This window comes from Saimiri boliviensis, chromosome 12, assembly GCF_048565385.1.
Source record: "Saimiri boliviensis isolate mSaiBol1 chromosome 12, mSaiBol1.pri, whole genome shotgun sequence".
NCBI lineage: Eukaryota > Metazoa > Chordata > Mammalia > Primates > Cebidae > Saimiri > Saimiri boliviensis.
In genome coordinates, this window is record NC_133460.1 from 4,901,127 (window position 1) to 4,922,120 (window position 20,994).

General features: G+C 42.9%; 1 protein-coding gene and 1 long non-coding RNA gene across 2 annotated transcripts in view; both read right to left on the minus strand.

The window, feature by feature from the left end:
• The window catches only part of RBFOX1 (RNA binding fox-1 homolog 1), a 2,539,409-nt gene that overhangs the window by 901,451 nt on the left and 1,616,964 nt on the right, over positions 1-20,994 (minus strand).
• The window catches only part of LOC141580526 (uncharacterized), an 84,012-nt gene continuing 64,546 nt past the window's right edge, over positions 1,529-20,994 (minus strand). Inside the window, exon 2 of the long non-coding RNA XR_012512679.1 lies at positions 1,529-20,299. This is a non-coding gene — a long non-coding RNA (uncharacterized LOC141580526). The remainder of the gene's footprint in view (positions 20,300-20,994) is intronic.

Below are 20,994 nucleotides of genomic sequence, written 5' to 3' on the forward strand. Positions count from 1 at the left end.
ATGAGCATGAGAAAAATAAATCGCCTGGTCTTAGGGTTAGTCCCCTCTCTCCTGCGCTCTTAGGATGGCAGCAAAGAGAAAGAAAAAAGAAGTTTTTGTTTTGTTTTGTTTGTTATATTGAGACGGAGTTTTTGTTACCAGGCTGGAGGGCAGTGGGGCAATCCTGGCTCACTGCAACCTTGGCCATTCAGGATCACATGATTCTCCTGCCCCAGCCTCCTGAGCAGCTGGGATTACAGGCTCCTGCCACTGTGCCCGGCTAATTCTTTAATTTCAGTACAGATGGGGCCACTGTCTTGCCCAGGCTCATCTTGAACTCCTGACCTTGTGATCCACCTGCCCTGGACTCCCAAAGTGCTAGGACTACAGGCATGAGCCACAGTGCCCAGCTAGGAATTCTTCCTCAACAAAGAAAAGAAAGTTAAGAGGGAGAGGGACCCAAGAGAGGGGCAGAGAGAGCGCACAAGAGCATGCATCCGCAAGACTGTACCCGCACTGCCACTTACGGAATGCTTATTGTGTACCAGGCACTGTTCTAGGATTTTTTTCACATCCTCAAATCTCTCAACAACCCATGGGAATTACTTGAATGATAGTGATCCCCACCAACCACTATGGAGCATTTACTGAGTACCAGGTGGTGTTCTAAGCACCCCTCCTTTTTTCTGTAACTAGAGATGGGGGTCTTCCCATGTTGCCCAGGCTGGTCTCGAACCTCTGGCCTCCAACGATTTTCCCGCTTCATCCTCCCCAGAGTATTGCGATTACAAGTATGAGGCCCCATACTCAGCCTGTTCTAAGTTCTTAGGTGCATCAACTGGCCCAATCCATCCAACTTAATGTGGTGAGGATTAGGCCTGTCCTCTCCAGATGAGAAAAATGGGACAGGGGGAAGTCAGACGGCATCACCAAGCTGAAATAAACAGCAAGCGGGGGAGGCGGGCAATGAGTGCAGACCAACTCAGCTGGTCAGCACGATCTGAAGCAGGTGTAGTCTATTTCCAGACACAGAAACTGAGACCTCTTAAGGCTGAGCACCCTGTGGGACAGCCAGGATTGAAATTCGAGGTCACAGGATTCCTAAAGTCTTGCTGCCATCTTCATCAGAAAGCTCCCCGAGGATATTCAAGCTACTTTCTGGATAGAAGGTCAAAGTTTCTGTGCAGAATCACTGCATCCAACTCCACCCTCACCCTTCATTACCTGCGTGTCTTCAGGATCCCTTTTCACGTGCCCCTGGCACTGGACTGCCCTGACACTCTCCCTTTCCTCTTCACATCCTGTTGGGTTCTTCCCTTGAGTCACTGAAACAAGATTCGAGCTTTCCGCAGTAATGCAGTGAATAAATACCCACCCCCAGGGAGAGGACACTGCAGTTTCAAAGAGCAAGAGAAAATGGACCTCAAAAATGCTTCATACATGTGTAGTGACTTGCATCTTCGATATCACAACACATTGCTCAAAAAGTGAGATTCATTTTGCGTTCTCAGCTAGCTTGTTCTAAGTACACAACCCCCTTTTCCTGTCATTGTTTTTCCTTTTTTTTCAAACCATCCCTGACTTGTCCGATAATCTGACTTTTCTAATAATTCTTTAATTTTAAATGTGTGTTATAAATACCAGGGATTTTTGTCCCCGAGGGAACTTGGACCACGTCTAGAGACAATTTGGGTATCTCGAGTGGGGAAGAGGTGTGCCACTGGCATGTAGTAGCTAGAGGGCAGTGAGGCTGCTAAGCAGCCTTTCGTATACAGATCAGCCCCCACAGAAAAGGACCACCTGACCAGCAACATCAAGGGTGCTGAGGGAAGTCGGTAATCCAGCTACTTGGGAGGCTGAGGCAGGAGAATTGCTTGAACCGGGAAGACAGAGGTTGCAGTGAGCCAAGATCATGCCACTGTACTCCAGCCTGGGAGACAGAGTCCGACTCCATTTCAAAAAAAAAAAAATAAAGAAATCCTCAGTCTAGAAGGGTGCACTGAAGCTTGTCTCAGCGGCTGCCTCCAGGGAGGTGGCAGGAACATTACAATACCGCTTTCAATTATTTCACTTTTGAACTGTTAAGAGTGTTTCTTTTCAATCCACATGTATTATTTTTGAAATGTTACTACAAATTTAGAAATGTATTTAATTCATTTTCAATGTTTTCTTCCAGGGAAGTTTTTTTAAAAAAGCTTTTGGACTTTTTTCAAAGAAAAGCAAAACAGTATATACAAGAAAATAATAATTTCAAGGTGGTGAGTGATGAATCCAAAGAACCTCTTCTTATAAGGAATAGATCGATTTCCTCTTCTCAGTAAGGTGTTGACAAACAAGGACCATTTTAACTTACAGAGTTGTATTAGTATTTATTACGATGATTAAGAAAAACAGGAGACACACGCAACACGTTAATTTAACAAAAATGAAATCTAAAATTTACTGCAAAACACTATCACCATTTTCTACATAAAGAAATAGAATCTCTTGAGTTTTCTTGACAGTAAGATACTTACATTATTTATTTATTTATTTATTTATTTTATATTTTTTGAGATGGAGTCTTGCTCTGTCGCTCAGGCTGAAGTGTGCTATGGCGTGATCTCAGCTTACTGCAACCTCTGCCTCTCTGGTTCAAGTGATTCTCCTGCCTTACCCTCCCCAGTAGCTGGGATTACAGGCACCTGCCACCATATCTGGCTAACTTTTGTGTTTTTTAATAGAGATGGGGTACACCACGTTTACCAGACTGGTCTCGAACTCTCGACCTCAGGTGATCCGCCCGCCTAGGCCTCCCCCAAAGGGCTGGGATGACAGGCATGCCCTGCAGTGCCCAGCCAGATATCTGTTTACATTCTAGAACCTCCTCTTCACCATTCCATTACTGTAAAACACAAGGTGTAGACAAAGAAATGGAAATCCAGATGAAGGAGAACTCAACACTCTTGCCATACTTTCGTTCATGGGATCAGCTCACACCCATCCTTCAAGATTCAGACCACATGCCACCTCTTTCAGGACACCATTTCTTGCACTGATTTGTCAGGTGCAGCTCCAGCATGCTCCTTTCTATAGCATCCTGTGATCCCCTCCACCCCAGCCCACAGTACAGAGCCCTCTGTTTGTTCGAGTACCTGACGAGGTCCCCAAAGGTAGGAATCTCCTATCACTCATCTTCTTATCTGCTACAACTAGACCAGTAGCTAATGTTAAATATTCAAAATTTCAATTGATGGTAAATATTGAATGAATGAATGAACAAATGAATGTAAAAGGGAACAAGTATCATTTCCACTGACCCTAAGAAATCAAGAATTGGCAGATTCAAAAACAAGGGAGAAAAAGTAGTGGTGTACCCAAGGAAGGAGGGAGATACTAAAGTCCCTTAAAGGAATTTCAGGTGGTGGCTGTGTGCCGTGGCTCACTTCTGTAACACCAGCATTTTGGGAGGCTGAGATGTGTGCATCATCTGAAACCAGGAGCCTGAGACCAGCCTGGCTAACATGGCAAAACCCCATCTCTACTAAAAATGCAAAAATTAGCCAGGTGTGTTGTGATAGCATGTGCCTGTAAGCCCAGCTACTTGGGACGCTGAGGCAGAAGAATCACTTGAACCCAGGTGGTAGAGGTTGAAGTGAGCCGGCCAAGACAGTTACACTGCACTCTAGTCTGTGTGACAGAGCAAGACTCTGTCTGGGAAAAAAAAAAAAAAAAAAAAAAAAAAAAATTGAACTTCAGGCAGGCCAAGAGGTCAGTGAGGTAGAATGGTGAAGAAGGAACACAGGCTCCCTAATTATTTTGGGGCCTAGATGGTCCTGGCTTTTATCAAATACGGGATTCATAAAATGGCTACTGCCCTCTGATACTCAGTCACCCTTCTATAAAATGGAAATAGTAGTAGTATTAAACTCACACGCTGATAAAGAACATGAAATGAGAATAATGCACATACAGTACTAGGCAAAGTATCTCCATGTTGAGAAGCTGTTAGGGATCATTGTTTTTTATCCATGAATTCTAATGGGTATCAGAATCATCCTCTGCGGCAGCAGCACACGCTCATTAATACTAATGCATGCCCTTTACGTGAATCACTCTGCCAGGCGTTTTAAGGCACAAAGAGATCTAAGACTCAGCTACTGCTCTCAAAAGGCCTAACCTGGTTGGAGAGTCAGACCATACTCACCCTTGTCCCATGGGTTCTTTGGGGTTCTTTTCCACCCCTCTCCCTTCCTTCAAGCTTGAGTTACTAAAGAAAGCAGAGCTTGGATCTTTAAAAACACGCCATAGTGTGTAAGTGTGAATTAGCATGGGGTTGTCTAACCTCATACCTCATGAGCCGCTTCATCTGCCATAACTTAGATTGTGATGGGAAATAAAATGCAGGCACGCCGAAGAACTCACTGTGCACGGTAAGACATGTTTTATCTCTAGCCACGAAGTGGAATTGCATTCCTGTTGCGAAACCCAGATTGATGCATGCATTTTATTTATAACCCTTTCTCTGAAAGTTCCTCCAAGTTACAAGTTAGCAATGAAAGTTTGCAGTGGCTTTTAAAAGACCTGCTGGCATCTTCCCTGACAGCCAGATTCTTGCAAGTGACAGTAACAGACCACAGAATGGCTGAGAGTCAACAGGCATTGAAGAATGTGCGTGTCCAAGAAAGAATAATGGCGAGAGAACGAAAAAGGCAGCATTTGGGACTATTGAGCATCGATACTCAGGGGAAACCTGCCATTCCAGCATTTCAAACTGACTGTCATCCAACCAGTCATCCTTCTCCCCTCTTATGCTGCCTCAACTTTGCACATGAGCTCCCTTTTAACTTCCCTCTATCCTTTCTCAGTCTATCTCCCCCGGTGTCTGCAGAAAAACCACACACAACCATTTCACTGGCACTAGACTCACTTCGATGAGAACTTGTCAATTCTATACAACTGTGCTGCCCTATTCGATCATGTAGAAGGATTGTCAGCCAAGAGTCATCCATCCCCAAACAGGAGATGCAATCACATCAGAAACTAGGGCTGTGAAACACAGAGGTTTCTCAAAGGGTTAAACCATAGGACCTAGCAATTTCATTTCTAGGTATATGCCCACAAAAACCGAAAACAGATACTGAGAAAAGTGCATGTACACTCTTGTTCATAGCAGCATTATTTACAGTAGCTAGGAAACAGAAACAGCCCAAATGTCTGTGAAGGAATAAACAAAGTGATTAATTCGTACATTGGAATATTATTCAGCCATGAAAACTGATGAAGCACTGATACATACTATGATGTGAATGAATATGGAAAACACGCAGAGTGAAAGAAGTCAGATAAAAAGCCACAAACCGTAAGACTCATGTAAAATATCCTGAACAGGCACATCCACTGTGATAGACCAGTGACTGCCAGGAGTTGGGGGGAATAGAGAAATGAAAAGCATCTGCTTAATAGGCATGAGATTTCTTGTCATGAGGGATCATGAACAAGTTTTACAACTAAAGGTGAGAGTTGCACAACATTAACATACTATGTTCCACTGAATTGTTCACTTAAAAATAACTGACTTCAGGTAACGCGTAATACACCTCAACGAAATTTTTTTAAAATAAAACAATATCGAAGACTAGTTTTCCAATTCAGGGACAAAACAGTAGAAAAACCCACTAATAAGGAAGAGAGGAAAGCACCAGAGATCAAGGTCATAGCCCTGGTTAGATGTAAAGAGACACCATGTCTAAGCACCTTGGATTTCTAGCAAGTCCAGAAGAGACTAATAGAAAAGGGATCATGAACACGGGCAGCAGGACTTGGCACTGCATTTCAGCACTACTGATTTTTAATGGTATAGTGCTTGATACCTGAACAGTTCTGAGATGTGCTGTCCATACTGGAAATAGATAGAAATCTCTTCCATAGGGTTATCTTAAGAATTAAATTATAACCCTAAGACTCTCTTGTAAGTCACTGTATATAACACATAACACATATTCAATAACTGGTACCTTTAATTATCATCCAGCTGTTGTGCATGAAATGTGTGGACCAAGCTGCTAAGGATGATGAAAGATAAAAATAGCAATTCTGTGGGTGAAAAATAATTTACTTTCTACAAGGCTTCTTTGGAAGGACGAGTGGTCTATGTATCTGTGCTCATTAACAGGCCTTTTTCAGTAATAAGAAGTCTCTGACTTGGCACCTATTTGAGGTCCACAGATGGCTCTAAAAAATTCTTCTAAGAATGAGAGTGCACTGCAGTCAGTTTTGTTTTATGCTTGCTTTTTTTTTTCCTTTGGAGACAGGGTCTTACTCTGTCACTCAGGCTGGTGTGTCGCTGTATTAGTGCAATCATGGCTTGCTGCAGCCTCTAATTCCTGGGCTCAAACAATCTTCCTGCCTCAGCCTCCTAAGTATTTGGGACTAAAGGTGCATGCCACCATACCCAGTTATTATTATTTTTTTTAATTTTTCTGTGGACCAGGGTTTTGCCAGGTTTCCCATACTCGTCTCAAACTCCTGGCCTCAACTGATTTTTCCTCCCCAGCCTCCCAGAGTGCTGGGATTACAGGAGTGAGCAACTGTGTCTGGCCTATCACAGTTACCTATCTATTAGCAACTCAAAAGATTATTTGATGATTAACAGGATCGATTAGTCCATTTTCATACTGCCATGAAGAAATACTCGAGACTGGATAACTTACAAAGAACAAGAGATTTAACAGACTAACAGTTCCACATGGCTTGAGAGGCTTCACAATCACGATGGAAGGTGAAGAAGCAGCTAAGGCATGTCATACATGGTGGCAGGCAAGAGAGAGTGTGATTTTTATAAAGTCATCGGATCTCATAAAACTGATTCACTATCATGAGCACAGCATGGGAAAAATCAGGCCCCATGATTCCATTACCTCCTACTGGGTCTCTCCTATGACAAGTGGGGATTACGGGAGCTAAAATTCAAAATGAGATTTGGGTGGGGACACAGCCAAACCATATGGGGATGAGTGAAAATACCAGATGACATCACATCTGCAGGAACACTCTCTCTGATACAGAGAGCTCTGTAAGCTTTGTCTTCTGGAAACTACTTACACTGTACATTACATTGGAATCACAGGGCTGGATTCAAATGCTGGCTCTTCTGGTAAATTATCAGAGTGTCTGAATAAACAAGTGCCTTTCTTGGAATTAAACTTTTATACCTATTAGACTATATAGCTTTCAGTTTGCAAAGCCTGCCTTTTGCAACTTAAACCCTATAGCCATATTAAAGGGTGTGTGTGTGTGTGTGCGTGTGTGTGTGTTCACTGTAGACCAATATATTTATTCATTTAAGCAATAATTTAAATGTGAATGAGCACATGCTATATACAAGGGACTATGCCATTTCTATTGGAGGACACAAAGTTAAATAAGGCAGGATTGCCAACCACAACAGTGAAGGTGATTTCTATACAGAAATAAATATTAAGACACTTGAGAGGCCAAGGGTCAAATATGTGATATAAACTCAACTGTAGCCCACATGGAATTCGTTGGATCAAGAAACCGGAAGTCTAAGGCGTCTGTATTCAGAACGAACTGATTCAAACTGCTTAACAATACTGTTGAACGTCCATCTCCATTGCTCGTCTTTATTTTCCTCTGGGTTGGTTTGATTCTCAGACAGGTGCCTTTCAACCCATAAAGAGGTGGCTATCAGTAACTTCAGACTTCATTCTACCAGGTCAGCACGCTCAGAGGAAACTGAATCTTGCCTTCCAAACAACCTCCATGTACATTCCTGAGATTTAATCTCACTGGACTGACTTGGGCCACATACCCAGGCAGGGACCAGTCAGGGAGGCCAGGAAGGTGAAAGGTGTGAGTGGCCAGGCCTGGAACACACTCTCCCTTGTGAAGCTTGGCATTTTCTCCATCTGATGACACAGGCTGAGGATGGCAGAGAGGAGTCCTCTAAAGAAACACTAAGATGCTTTACCAGAAAAAGGGGCAAGAAAGAAAACCAGCAAGAAAAACAGCACCAATTCATCACAAGTGCCAAGAGATATACATGCTGTACTAGAGATTAAGAGTGCCACAGCAACTTTAGAAGAAAGAAAGGAACTAGAGTTTCAATCTTAACAACAACTTGTATTACTGCCACATTAATAACCACATAACAGGCCGGGCGCGGTGGCTCACGCCTGTAATCCCAGCACTTTGGGAGGCCAAGGCGGGTGGATCATGAGGTCAAGAGATGGAGACCATCCTGACCAACATGGTGAAACCCCATCTCTACTAAAAAAAAAAATACAAAAATCAGCTAGGCTTGATGACATGCACCTGTAGTCCCAGCTACTCGGGAGGCTGAAGCAGAATTGCTTGAATCTGGGAGGTGGAGGCTGCAGTGAGCCGAGATTGCTCCACTGCACTCCAGCCTGGCGCCTGGCAACAGAGCAAGACTCTGTCTCAAAAACAGTAATAATAATAATGATAATAAATAACTACATAACAAACCTAAAACTCTCAGGGGTATTCAATAATAAGCTATTTTTGGGGGGCGGGGCTGACACTCACGGATTTGTAGGTCAGCTCAAGTTCATTTCATCTAAACTTGGTTTAACTCTTACTTGTGGGATGGGTGAGGTCAGCTCCCTATGTCACGTCCGTTTAGAGACCATGATTTTCATGGTAGTGAAAGAAGCACACATGGGTGAATCCAACTGCAAGAGTACTTCCTTCTAAAGCCTCCACTTATATCATGTCCGCTAACATTTCCTTGGTGAAATTGTCACAAGACCAACACCAGCATCCCTGTGGCAGGAAACCATAGGCTTGGTACTCTATCAAGAGGAACCTAGCAAAGGGCTCCCATAGAGGGCGGGATGGAAAATCTGAAACAATGATGCAATGACATCACGATATCTAAGATAATTTTACTCCCATATGAGACATAGGAGAGCAGACACAAGAAGTTTAGCCACCATTCCAAGGCCATTTAGCTGTGAGGATGGCAGGCGTGGGTTTAAAACCAGGTCACCTCATTCTGAAACCCAACAGAGACAGATTTTTGAGCAATGGCACAGGAATAGGGTATGAGGCAAGCCTTCACGACGGGCTTAGCTCTGCTGTTTGGTATGAGTCGCATTCACAGGGGACTTCATGAATTCTTAAGTTACAGTTAGTATGATTTTTGTTGCTGTTGTCAGAAACTTAAAAGTTTCATACAACGGAGATGTGCTTAACATATACAACCTTTGTGCGGTCTGCTGAAAGATACTTTTTCTGTTCGTTTGTTTTCAAGACAGTCTAGCTCTGTTGCCCAGGCTGGAGTGCAGTGGTGGGTTATTAGTTCACTGTAACCTCTGCCTCCCAGGTTCAAGCCATTCTTCTGCCTCAGCCTCCTGAGTAGCTGTGATTAAAGGCATGCACCACCACACCTGGTTAATTTTTATTTTTAGTAGAGACAGGGTTTTACCATGCTGGCCAGGCTGATCTTGAACTCCTGACCTCAAGTGATGCACCTGCCTCCACCTCCCAAAGTGCTGGGATTACAGGTATGAGCCACTGCGCCCAGCTGAAAGTTAATTTCAAAACTTAATTAATTCCACTACGAGACACTAAAGAAAGGTGACAGGTGCAGGTGACAGCCAAGCAGGATCTCCGTACATGGAAGAAGGGTTCTGGTTAAATGTGTTTGAAGATACGAAAGATTAAGGTGGTCAGAAGTATTTTACCTGGGTGTCTGATTCCACTTTAAAATCTCTGCAACGAAGTTCCTTGCATCCAATCAAGTGGACAATCAAGGGATCAGCCTTTACTCAGCTGCAGGCTGCCATGTCAAAGGTCAGGACTTCAGCTTTACACCCATAGTCACCTAAATGTGAAGTTCAACTCAGGGATCCGCAAAAACTGTGGGAAAGAGGCTGAGCACAGTGGCTCACACCTGTCATCTCAGCACTTTGGGAGGCAGAGGCAGTGGGTCTGCTTGAGCACAGGAGTTTGGGACCAGCCTGGGCAACTTAGTTAACATTCCCTCTCTCAAAACAAAACAAAACAAAACAAAAAACAAAACAAAACAAAACAAAAACAGCTAGGGATGGTGGCATGCCCCTGTAGTCCAAACTACTTGAGAGGAATGTTTGACTCCAGGAGTTGGAGACTGCAGTAAGTTATGACTCTATCACTGCAGTCCATCAAGACTGCAACAGAGCGAGATCCTGTTTCTCTAAAAATAAACAAATAAATAAATAAATAATAAATAATAAAAAATAAAAAATAAATTTGAAGGTAAACTAGGGCCAGTCTGGTAACAACAAAACCCAACACTGAATTGCATCTCAAAGACTTTTTCAACAGGCAGGCAGATAGGACACAATGATTGCTGACTGACTGACTGAGACAGGGTCGCACCTTGTGGCCCAAGCTGGAGTGCAACAGCATGATCACAGCTGACTACAGTCTTGAACGCCAGGACTCTCACCTCAGCTTCCCAAGTAGCTTGGATTACAAGCTAGCATCACCACATCTAGCTAACTAAAAACAAAAATTTTGTAGCGACGGGATCTTCACTTGTTGTACAGGCTGGTCTCAAACTCTGGGGCTCAAGCAATCTTTCCGTGTCAGCCTCCAACGGTGCTAGGATGGGCGTGAGCCATTGCTCCCAGCCTATTATTTGCAAATGGTATAACAGGCAGAAAGAAACTCCCTACCTTGAAGGATTTCCCAATCTTAGTATTAAGACTCTTGATACAAAGGTCTTCAAGTATTTAACTTCTAGAGACTATCCTTTCCTTCCTTCAACAGAAGTAAATTATATTTTGAAATAGACCCATGGGCAGACAGTCAGTGTTTACGAAAGTTGTGAGAATTAAGCTCTTCCCCCTAAAGTAATTATTAAGAGCAAACTATTAGGTAGCTAGAGTTGGAGAATGAGATTTGGCTGCCAACAACCAAGTTTCCGCCGGGGACTAGCGAGAAGAGCGTGTAATGGTTAAGAGTGTATGTCCTGGAGCTAAACAGTCTAAGTCGGAATCCCGGCAAGGCCTAAGTGGATAGTCTTGGGCAAGTCATTGATTGGCTTCAATTTTATTCGTTGGTAAAATGAGATTAATGACAGAAGCATTAAATGAGATACTGTATGGATAGACTGGCACTAAGTCTGGCATAGGGGATGCTCCAGTAACAATTTAGACATGTAATGTCTCATCTCCTTGACATCCTTTAATGGATTCCCACTGCAAACGTCAGAGATGCTTGAACCAGAGCGACTCCATCTTGAACAGGGGCTGGGTGAAATGAGGCTGAGACCTACTGGGCTGCATTCCCAGAAGGCAAAGACCTTGCAGACAAAATAGCATGTGGTAAAGAAACCGGCCAAAACCCACCAAAGCCAAGAGGGCAACCAGAGTGACCTCTGGGCATCCTCATTCCTTACTCCACGCTAATTATAATGCACTCAAAGGCTAAAAGACACCCCCACCCGCGCCATGACAGTTTACAAATGCCATGGCAACATCAGGAAGTGGAGGAACCCTCACCAGGTATTGCCTACCTCTTTCCAGGAAAACTCATGAATAATCTGCCCCTTTTAAAGCATATGATCAAGAAGTAACCATGAGGATAAGCAGGTGAGCAGCCCAGGCCTCTGCTCTGCCTAAGGAACAGCATTTCGTTAATTCCTGTATTTTCTTAATAAACTTGCTTTCATTTTACTCTGTGGACTCACACTGAGTTCTCACCTGTGCAAACTCCAAGGACCCTCTCTTTGGGGTCTGGATCAGGACCCCTCTCCAGTAACACTTACAGGACATAACGCCAAACCCCTTGATGAGCTGCTGCTATCCAACCTCAACCCTAGCTCCACCCTTCCTCCAGGGTTCCAGCCTGAAGGACTTTTCACTTCACTTCTTCAGGTTTCCAAGACCTTCCACACACTGCTTCCTGTGCTTGGAGAAGCCCCTCCCCTTCAGCCTGGTTGTCCCCGACCTGTCATTCGGCTGTGTCTTTAAATGCCATTTGCTTGAGGGAATCTCTGTAATTCACACACATCATGCTCATCAGTGTAACCTCCTTTGAGAGCACATACTGAAGATTGTAATTATGGATTAATTCTATCAGTGCCTGTCCCCCACTAGACACTAAGCTCCATGAAGCTAGAAACCACACCTACCTTGTTCACCCATCTGCTTCTACCACCCAGTATCGGGTTCATAACCGAGAGAAATTATTCACGGAATGAATGGATGGAAAACAGTGTCACAGAAAGACGTGGAAACACTTAGGACACGATCACAAGCTGGTGGTCTTAATGAACTTTCTTGCTTTCCGTTTGAAAAGCAGAAGAGGACATTTCTGACTCTTTGAAATCTCCTCCCTTCCCCCACATTTTTCCCTTAGTGTTATTGCATCAAAGAAGAAAATAACAGTTATTATGATCATGTCGATCGTGCAATGAGATCTGAGAACACTGGCTGGTTTGGTGTGTTGTTGTTGTGGTTTGAAATAAGCTCCCTATGTGGGCTATTAAATAAAGTAGGGACAAATAAGAGAAATTATACATCTGCTTTTCACTCCAGGACAAGTTGTTATGTTTGTTTGAATCTAATTTCCCTTTGTGCAGATCACTGAACCGACCCTCAGATATTGCCGGTGCCACAATGAGAGTGTTAGTAGTGAAGACTGGTTAGTAATTCGCTGGGTAACTTCAGGAAGGAAATGTAACCAGTCTGGACCATTATCTCCCTTCATTACATAACAAGGGGCTGGCTGAGCTCAGATGGAAGCAGAGAAGGTATCAAGAGCGCCTCCTCCCTTTACTCATTCCTCAGAAATCCTCCCCATCTCTGCAGGTGCCTGCTGCCATTGGCATGCCTGGGAGGTTTGATATTAGAACTAGGGACAGACATAGAAGATTCCAATTGGGTGAGAGAGTTTGGGACTTGGAAAGGTGATAAGGAAATTCAAAATGAAAAGGAATTGCATCCACCCCCTACTCAGTTCCTCAGATTGATTTTGAGCCACCTGTGGAGAGAGAGGTTTAGATGCAGAAGATAAAAGAGAGACTTAATGAGATTCAGCTCAAGCAAAGCTACTGTTAGGGACCAGGTGACAGATCATAGCATAGAGCTGGGGAGGGACCCATTGGCCCTTTCTCTAAAGAAAACCTAAGAAGGCTCTGGGGTCTGCAAACTAGAGCCATGAGGGCATTCAGAGGTGACACGTAGAAACCCACAACAGAATTCTCAAGATGGGAACTGCAACAAGAAGAAGCTTCTGAAGGCAGTTACACGGATGTGTTCAACTGGAAGCTGGAAAGGGAGAGAGCTGTTTCATGGAATATGGCCATTTTGGGGACTGCCAGAAAGAACTGGAATGCTCTCTAGAGAACTGCAGAAGCATAAATTTTAGTCATTAGCCAATGATTCTTCTTGTAATCACAATTTTGGTATACAAAGCCACTGTGGGCCAGACGCAGTGGCTCCTGTCTCTAATCGCAGCACTTTGGGAGGCCAAGGCTGGTGGATCATGAGGTTAAGAGACGTAAACCACCCTGGCTAACATGATGAAATCTAGTCTCTACTACAAAGAAAAAAAAAAATTAGCTGGGCGTGTTGGTGCGTGCCTGTAGCCCCAGCTACTTGGGAGGCTGAGGCAGGAGAATGGCTAGAATCCAGGAGGTGGAGGTTGCGGGTGAGCCAAGACTGTGCCACTACACTCCAGCCTGATGACAGAACAAGACTCTGTCCCTCTTCCCCCCAAAAAAGTCATTGTGACCTCATATTTGGCCATACAAAGGTGAGGCCTAAAAAGGTAGGTAGCATTTTTTTTAAATGACAGTAAAAATATGTTCATGGTTTTCTTTATATACGTCAATGCTGTATGACTGCTAGCCATGACTATAGTCATTTTTCTGAAATAAAATGTTATTTTAAAATCTAACAGAAAAGAGAGGAGAAGTCGGGAATTTTAAATTCCTCCTTTACTTCCCTCCTCTCCCAGTCCCTTAAGAAAGCCAGCCATGACCTGCAGGGACATATTTACTCCGACAAGATCAACAAAGGACTCAGGTGCCTCCCACCATCTCTACCTGCTTCAGTTTCTATGGTACTACAGGATGTAAAACCTTATGGAGTAAAACAGAAGGTCCACAAGGAAAATGCTACTTATGTGCACAAATGAAGAGCCAGCCTCCAACGGTGCAGGCTGCACAAGACCACCTCGTCCTAAAAAATTTAGACCACATGTAGGCTTTAAAAACCGAACCAAGGCCGGGCGCGGTGGCTCAAGCCTGTAATCCCAGCACTTTGGGAGGTCGAGGCGGGTGGATCACAAGGTCAAGAGATCGAGACCATCTTGGTCAACATGGCGAAACCCCGTCTCTACTAAAAACACAAAAAATTAGCTGGACGTGGTGGCACGTGCCTGTAATCCCAGCTACTCAGGAGGCTGAGGCAGGAGAATTGCCTGAACCCAGGAGGCGGAGGTTGCGGTGAGCTGAGATCGCACCATTGCACTCCAGCCTGGGTAACAAGAGCGAAACTCCATCTCAAAAAAAAAAAAAAAAAAAAAAAAAAACCGAACCAAGGCCAGGCACGGTGGCTCACACCTGTATTCCCGGCACTTTGGGAGGCCGAGATGGGTGGATCACTTGAGGTCAGGAGTTTGAGAACAGCCTGGCTAACATGGTGAAACCTCGTCTCTACTAAGAGTCCAAAAAAAATTAGCTGGCGGTGGTGGCATGTGCCTGTAATCCCAGCTACTCAGGAGGTTGTGGCAGGAGAACTGCTTAAACCTGGGAAGTGGAGGTTGCAGTGAGCCAAGATCAGACTATCGCACTCCAGAGTGGGTGGTAAGAGCAAGACTCCATCTCAAAAAAACAGTAAAATAAATAAAAAATAACACACTGAACCAGAACTTGGCAGTGCTAACCAACACTTTGCATTCTACGTTTTCTTTCTCACCTTGTTAGTAGAACATCCTAGCTTGCTCTGAAGGGAGAGACACCCATTTTGAATGAGTTTCTAAACAAAAAGTAGATCTGAGGAGCTTCTTAATATTCAGAGATATTCATTCTAACAGGAGGACAAATAATGAATCCTGTGGGGCCTCTACTTGAAAATCATTCATTAATTTAAAATAATTTTGTATTGGTACTGAGTTTCTCATAAAGCCTCCATCATATGGAAACCGATGAAATAACTTTATATGTTGATACACGAAATCAACCAACACTCTTGTATTGCACTATGTATCTGGAGAAACAGCATGGCCACCTTTGTTCATGCTGAGGAAAAACATCTGTAAGTCCAGTCTGCACCTTATGTCAGTATTTTTCCTGTATCTTTATGTCTTCTTTTTATTTATATTTTCAGACAGAGCTTCACTCTTGTTGCCCAGGCTGGAGAGCAATGGTGTGATCGCAGCTCATGGCAACCTTTGCCTTCTGGGTTCAACCTGTTCTCCTGCCTCAGCCTGCTAAGTAGCTTGGAAGGGCTTCACCTCACCCGGCTAATTTTTGTACTTTTGTAGAGATGGGGTTTCGCCATGTTAGCAAGGCTGGTCTTGAACTTCTGACTTCAGGTGATCCACCCACCTCAGCCTCCCAAAATGCCAGGATTACAGGTGTGAGCCATGGTGCCCTGGCCTCCTGTACCTTTTAAATGCTAGCATCCAGGTTGGTAATCTTTCCCATGCCAGAAAACAAAACAAAACAAAAATACCTTATTAACTTTGGTCTCACTGAAGACTAGCTACGTAATCATTTAAACATCCCTGTCTCCTAAACTGAACAAGCAGGAATTTTAGAATATTCATAGAGAAAAAATATACATATATTATATAATAGTCAATGAAAGGTTAAAATATTGAATGTTATCTGGCTAAAACCTAATCACATTGAAAAGAAGTGATCTTACCCCATATTTTAAGACTTGTCCAGTATCACTGTTCAATTATATTTTACAAAGTTGAGAGATAATTCTGTTTCTTTTATTCTCTTTAACTCAATTCAGTGGCATTCTTTGTCTTTCCCCGCCTGTGTTAATTCCTGCAAAGGCCGATGTCTTAAATTATCTTCCAAACTTTCCTATCATTTACTTTTTCCTTTAGGATTGGAAGCTTTAGAAGTTACTTAGCAAAATCTAGTTTTCAATCAAGTTATCTCAGCCACAGGATCCCCAATAGAAGTATCCAGATGCTTCTTGGGTTATTTTATTATTGTCACTTTTTCTGTGTGTGTGTTCCATAATTATTTCCAGAAATTGTGTAAATCCATCCTGGAAGAGCATTTAGTGAATTAGCTGGTAGGTATGTGCTTGCACACAATAGAACCTTGATATGGTTTGGCTCTGTCTCCACTTAAATCTCCTCTGGAATTGTAATCCCCACATGTTGAGGCAGGGAAGTGACTGGATCATGGGGACGGTTCCCTCCATGCTGTTCTGGTGATAGTGAGCGAGTTCTCCTGAGACCTGGTTTCATGAGACAGTTCTCCCTGCTCTTGCCTACTTCCCTTTCTAGCTGCCTTGTGAAGAACGTGCTTGCTTCCCCTTTGGCTTCCACCATACCGTAAGTTTCTTGAGGCCTCCCCAGCCATGTGGAACTGTGAGTCAATCAAACCTCCTTCCTTTATAAATCACCCAGTCTCAGGGAAGTTGTTTACAGCACTGTGAAACTGACTCATACCAGCCCGTGACCAGGTAACTTAAGAGAAAAAAACAGGCATTTGCAAGGTAATATGGGGACATTCACGGAATCAAGACTCATGGAGGGTGCCATAAATGCAAAATTAGATACCACTGCATCGCCATCTTTTTACTCATCCTTCTAAAGAGTCAAAGTCCAGGAAAGGGTACCATTGTCCACACTTAGCTTACGCACCTCCATCTTCACCACTTGGACAAGGATAGGAAGCCATGTACAGAATCGTCCTGTGTGGTCCTCAGGTGTCTCATTTAATCTTTTAAAACCACTTTCACTGCCAGACCCACTCTAATCACAAAATGTGGGAAAAAGTAAATTGCTCCAAGAAAAAGAGGGACGGACATTTTCTGGATAGCTAACAAAACAATCCACCCCAAGCTGCACACATAAGCCAATGACAGTGATCTGTAATTGCTACCCCTGTCCATAAAAGGCATATTTGTTGCTTACTGTTGGTGAGAAAAGATAGATACCTGTTTCCTTCCTGAAACCCCCTCAGACCACAGCATCACCTGTGTATTTAAAGAAAAAAAAAAAAAAAGGAGAGAGAACACAGAAGTGATTTTTTCGAGACACACACCCAGCAGAACGAGCTCTAGATGTCAGATCATATCAAGCTCAACTCAGGACAAGCCGGTAGGCTCATCTTGGTGGTGTTTATTCATTTGTACAAAAGCAACTCTCTCCAATTTCCTAACTTCCAGAAAGGCACTGGGCTGGTGAATTACACTTGGTACGACAGTTTTCTTCCAGGGAATTGGAATGAGATTTTTGGCAGCTAAAGTGTTTTTTAAAAGCCACTGCTTTCTATGATTGTCCCCATCTCATAAATGACTCTGTTGCTGAGAAGCACCAATTCAGAGACAATGAAAAACTCCTTTTCCACAGCTCCACAAAACTCACCTCAACTTCTCAGACTTCAGGTTGTTCTGTGCTGTGTTCCTATGGACTTCTGATGGGGTAGCAATTCTGTACCAAGCTTATGGCCCTTTCAGTTTAGGCTTCATATACACTAGGATGACGTCCCAGGTACACAGTAACTTATTCCACACTGCCTCCTGGGGTGAATGACAGCTCTTCAACATAGATGAGGAAGAGAATATTTTGGTATGACATGTACCCCATAAATATATACATCTATGTATATAACCACAAAAATTCAAAAAATAATTGTTCTTTTAAAATGTACATTCAGAAGTGTCCAGCACAGTGGCTGGTGCTTAGAGGCAATCTACATTACTTTCTTCCCTTTGATAAAAGAAAAACTTGAGCTGAATGAAATTGAGCAATGAATGATTCACAGTCAGGCAGCACAGAAGACTCACAGAGACTGCAGCAGAGTCATATGATGGAAGAAGATTTATAGACAAAGAAAAGGGAAATGAGGTAGGAAAATCAGCAGTGAGGTACAGACACAGCTGGACTGGTTACAGGTTGGCGTTTGCCTTATTTAAACACTGAGCAGTTTATGAGTGGTTGAAGTAACAGCTGCTGGCATTAGCCAAGACTCTGCTACTGTTACAGGCACACACTCCTAAGTTAGGTTTTCAATCCTGTCTATTAGGCGAGGTTACAGTTCATCCACAAGGACTCAAATACAGAGGTACAGAGTCCTTCTCAGGCCATATTTAGTTTGCTTGAACACCTTGTTTCGAGATTATCTGATACTGTTCCCTACTAAAGGTGCTACAGTAAGTATTCCCTTGGTATGAGACAGTCATTTTCTATAAATTAGAGATACTGTATTTTATGACTGGGAGAAGATGCAGATAGAGTTAAGACCCAGACCCAGAGAGAACCAGCTATTTTTCTCTGGAGAAAGAATTAGTGTTACTTGGGGGCAGAGGTTGGATGCAGCATTACCCTTCACTGTATACCATTTTTCTGCCAGGCAGAATAAGATTCCTATGAATCAATGAGCTATTCAAAATTTAAATGATTAAAATAACAGGCACCAACACCCTGAGATGATAAATCTGGCAGTTATTCCCCATCAGACAATATTTGTCGAGTATGCAAACCTGTCCCTCTTAAGACTCTCACAGAACAATGGTGCTGTTTTATTTTCCATTTGAGAATTATTCGCTGGGGAAGCAAAGGGTGAGGTCCTCGGGATGTAGTCTATTCACTGGAAGAAAAGGAACTCAACTTCCATAGCACGTGAGAAAGCAACACTCTAGGCACCGAACGGAGTGTCAAGAGGGCTTCAGCGAAGTAGGCATAATCAGATGAGAATCAGGGATGAAGTGATATTAGCAAGAGGGGAGAGAAAAAAGGCAAGAGGTAATTCCAAAGTGATGGGGCTTCAGTAGATTATAAAGACTACATGCTGGCTGCTGGTGCATACTTCAACAGAACTATATACATATATACGGTACAATATATATACGGTAAAATATTATATAGAGAGTTCTATGCATGTTATTATAATCTATATATATCTAGTTCTATTGAATATGAGATAGTATGTATATAAATATAGTTCTATTGAATATATATGATAGTACACACACACACACACACACACGGCATAATATGCATATTATGCATAGTTCTATGGATATCATACCCCGCATAAACATACAGATATTCAACAGAACTAGACACATATCCTATCATATAATTCCAAAAGACAGATATATTTATGGTATAATATAGAGTTGTTGTTTTTGTTTTTTTTTTTTTTTCCCCAGAGTCTCACTTTGTTGCCAGCTAGAGTTCAGTGGTGCCATCTCGGCTCACTGCAATCTCCACCTCCCAGGTTCAAGTGATTCTCCTGCCTCAGGCTCCCAAGTAGCTGGGAATACAGGCACGCATCATCATGCCCAGCTAATTTTTGTATTTTTAGTACAGACGGGCTTTCACCATGTTGTCCACACTGGTCTCGATCTCCTGACCTCATGATCCACCCGCCTCGGCCTCCCAAAGTGCTGGAATCACAGGTGTGAGCCACCATGCCTGGAGTAATATGGATCTTAATATGGTAAGACAAGCGAAATCCCATGAGTGAGTGCAGAACTCAGGCCCCCAGCCCTGTGTGCTACTCCGGCATTCCTCCGGCATTTCCCAACCCGGTGAAAGGCACCACTGTCCAGTGAAACAATCCTAAAAGCAGAAGTCACCTTGGACTCGTCCTTTTCCCAAAATACCCATTATCAATCTATTGCCTAGTTATCTTCATTGTACAACCTAGGTCTCTTCAATCAGCCACTTACTGCCCACCATCTCCCTCAATGCTTTAGTTTAAGATGGCATCAGCTGTTATTTGAACTACTGAAACACACTCCATACTGGTCTCCCTGTCCACTCTCCAATCTACTTCTCACATTGTAACCCGTGTTTCATAGAAAGGAAATAAAGAGGCTGGGGGACGTGGCTCACGCGTGTAATCCCAGCACTTTGGGAGACTGAGGCAGGCAGATTACTTGAGGTCAGGAGTTCGAAACCAGCCTTGCCATCATGGTGAAACCCCATCTCTACTAAAAAATACACAATTAGGCAGGTAATACATGTGGTAATGCATGCCTGTAATCTCAGCTACTGGGGAGGCTGAGGCAGGAGAATTGCTGGAATCCATGAGGCGGAGGGTGCAGTAAGCCAAGATCATGCCACTGCACTCCAGTCTGGGTAACAGAGCAAGACTCTGTCTCAACAGAAAAAAAAAAAAAAAAATGGAGAGAGAAAGAAAGGAGAAAGAAAAAAACAGAAAAAGTAAAACGAAGGGAGAAAAACAGAAACAAAGTTTGAAAGATGCTCCTCTAGTAATACAAGTAAGATAACATAATCTCATTAATACGTTATTTTAGCCCATATGATACTACAAATCTGTTACTATATATAAGTAAAAAACACGTTTTAAAAAATAATGTGACAGAATTTGCTAGGAGCTAGTTCAGGCTCCTTAAAAACCATTTTATTTTTTCCCCAAAAACTATCCACATAAGGTGGTGAACTCATTCAAATGATGTTATTTCCTGGTCAGAATAGGCACAGCAAAGATACTTTCTGAAATTATTTAACATTTGCTACCTCCAGTTAGCATATGAATTTGAAAAAGATACAAATGTATAACAATCTTTCTGGCTTTTCCTTATTATAGGCCAGTTTCTCATTCCATCTTTCAAATCACTGCAGTTTTGTGGATGCTGTTAAAGTAACGATTCAACATCACTGGACTCATACAAAGCTTTATAACGACTTTCAGAAAGAAAAAAGTACCTCACAAAAAAATCTCTACAACAAATACTAGCTATAGAACAACATCCAATTAATTAATTTGCTAATTATTCTCTTATATTGTGACCTGTAGCGATTTTATAGTAATTTCTATTCTAACTA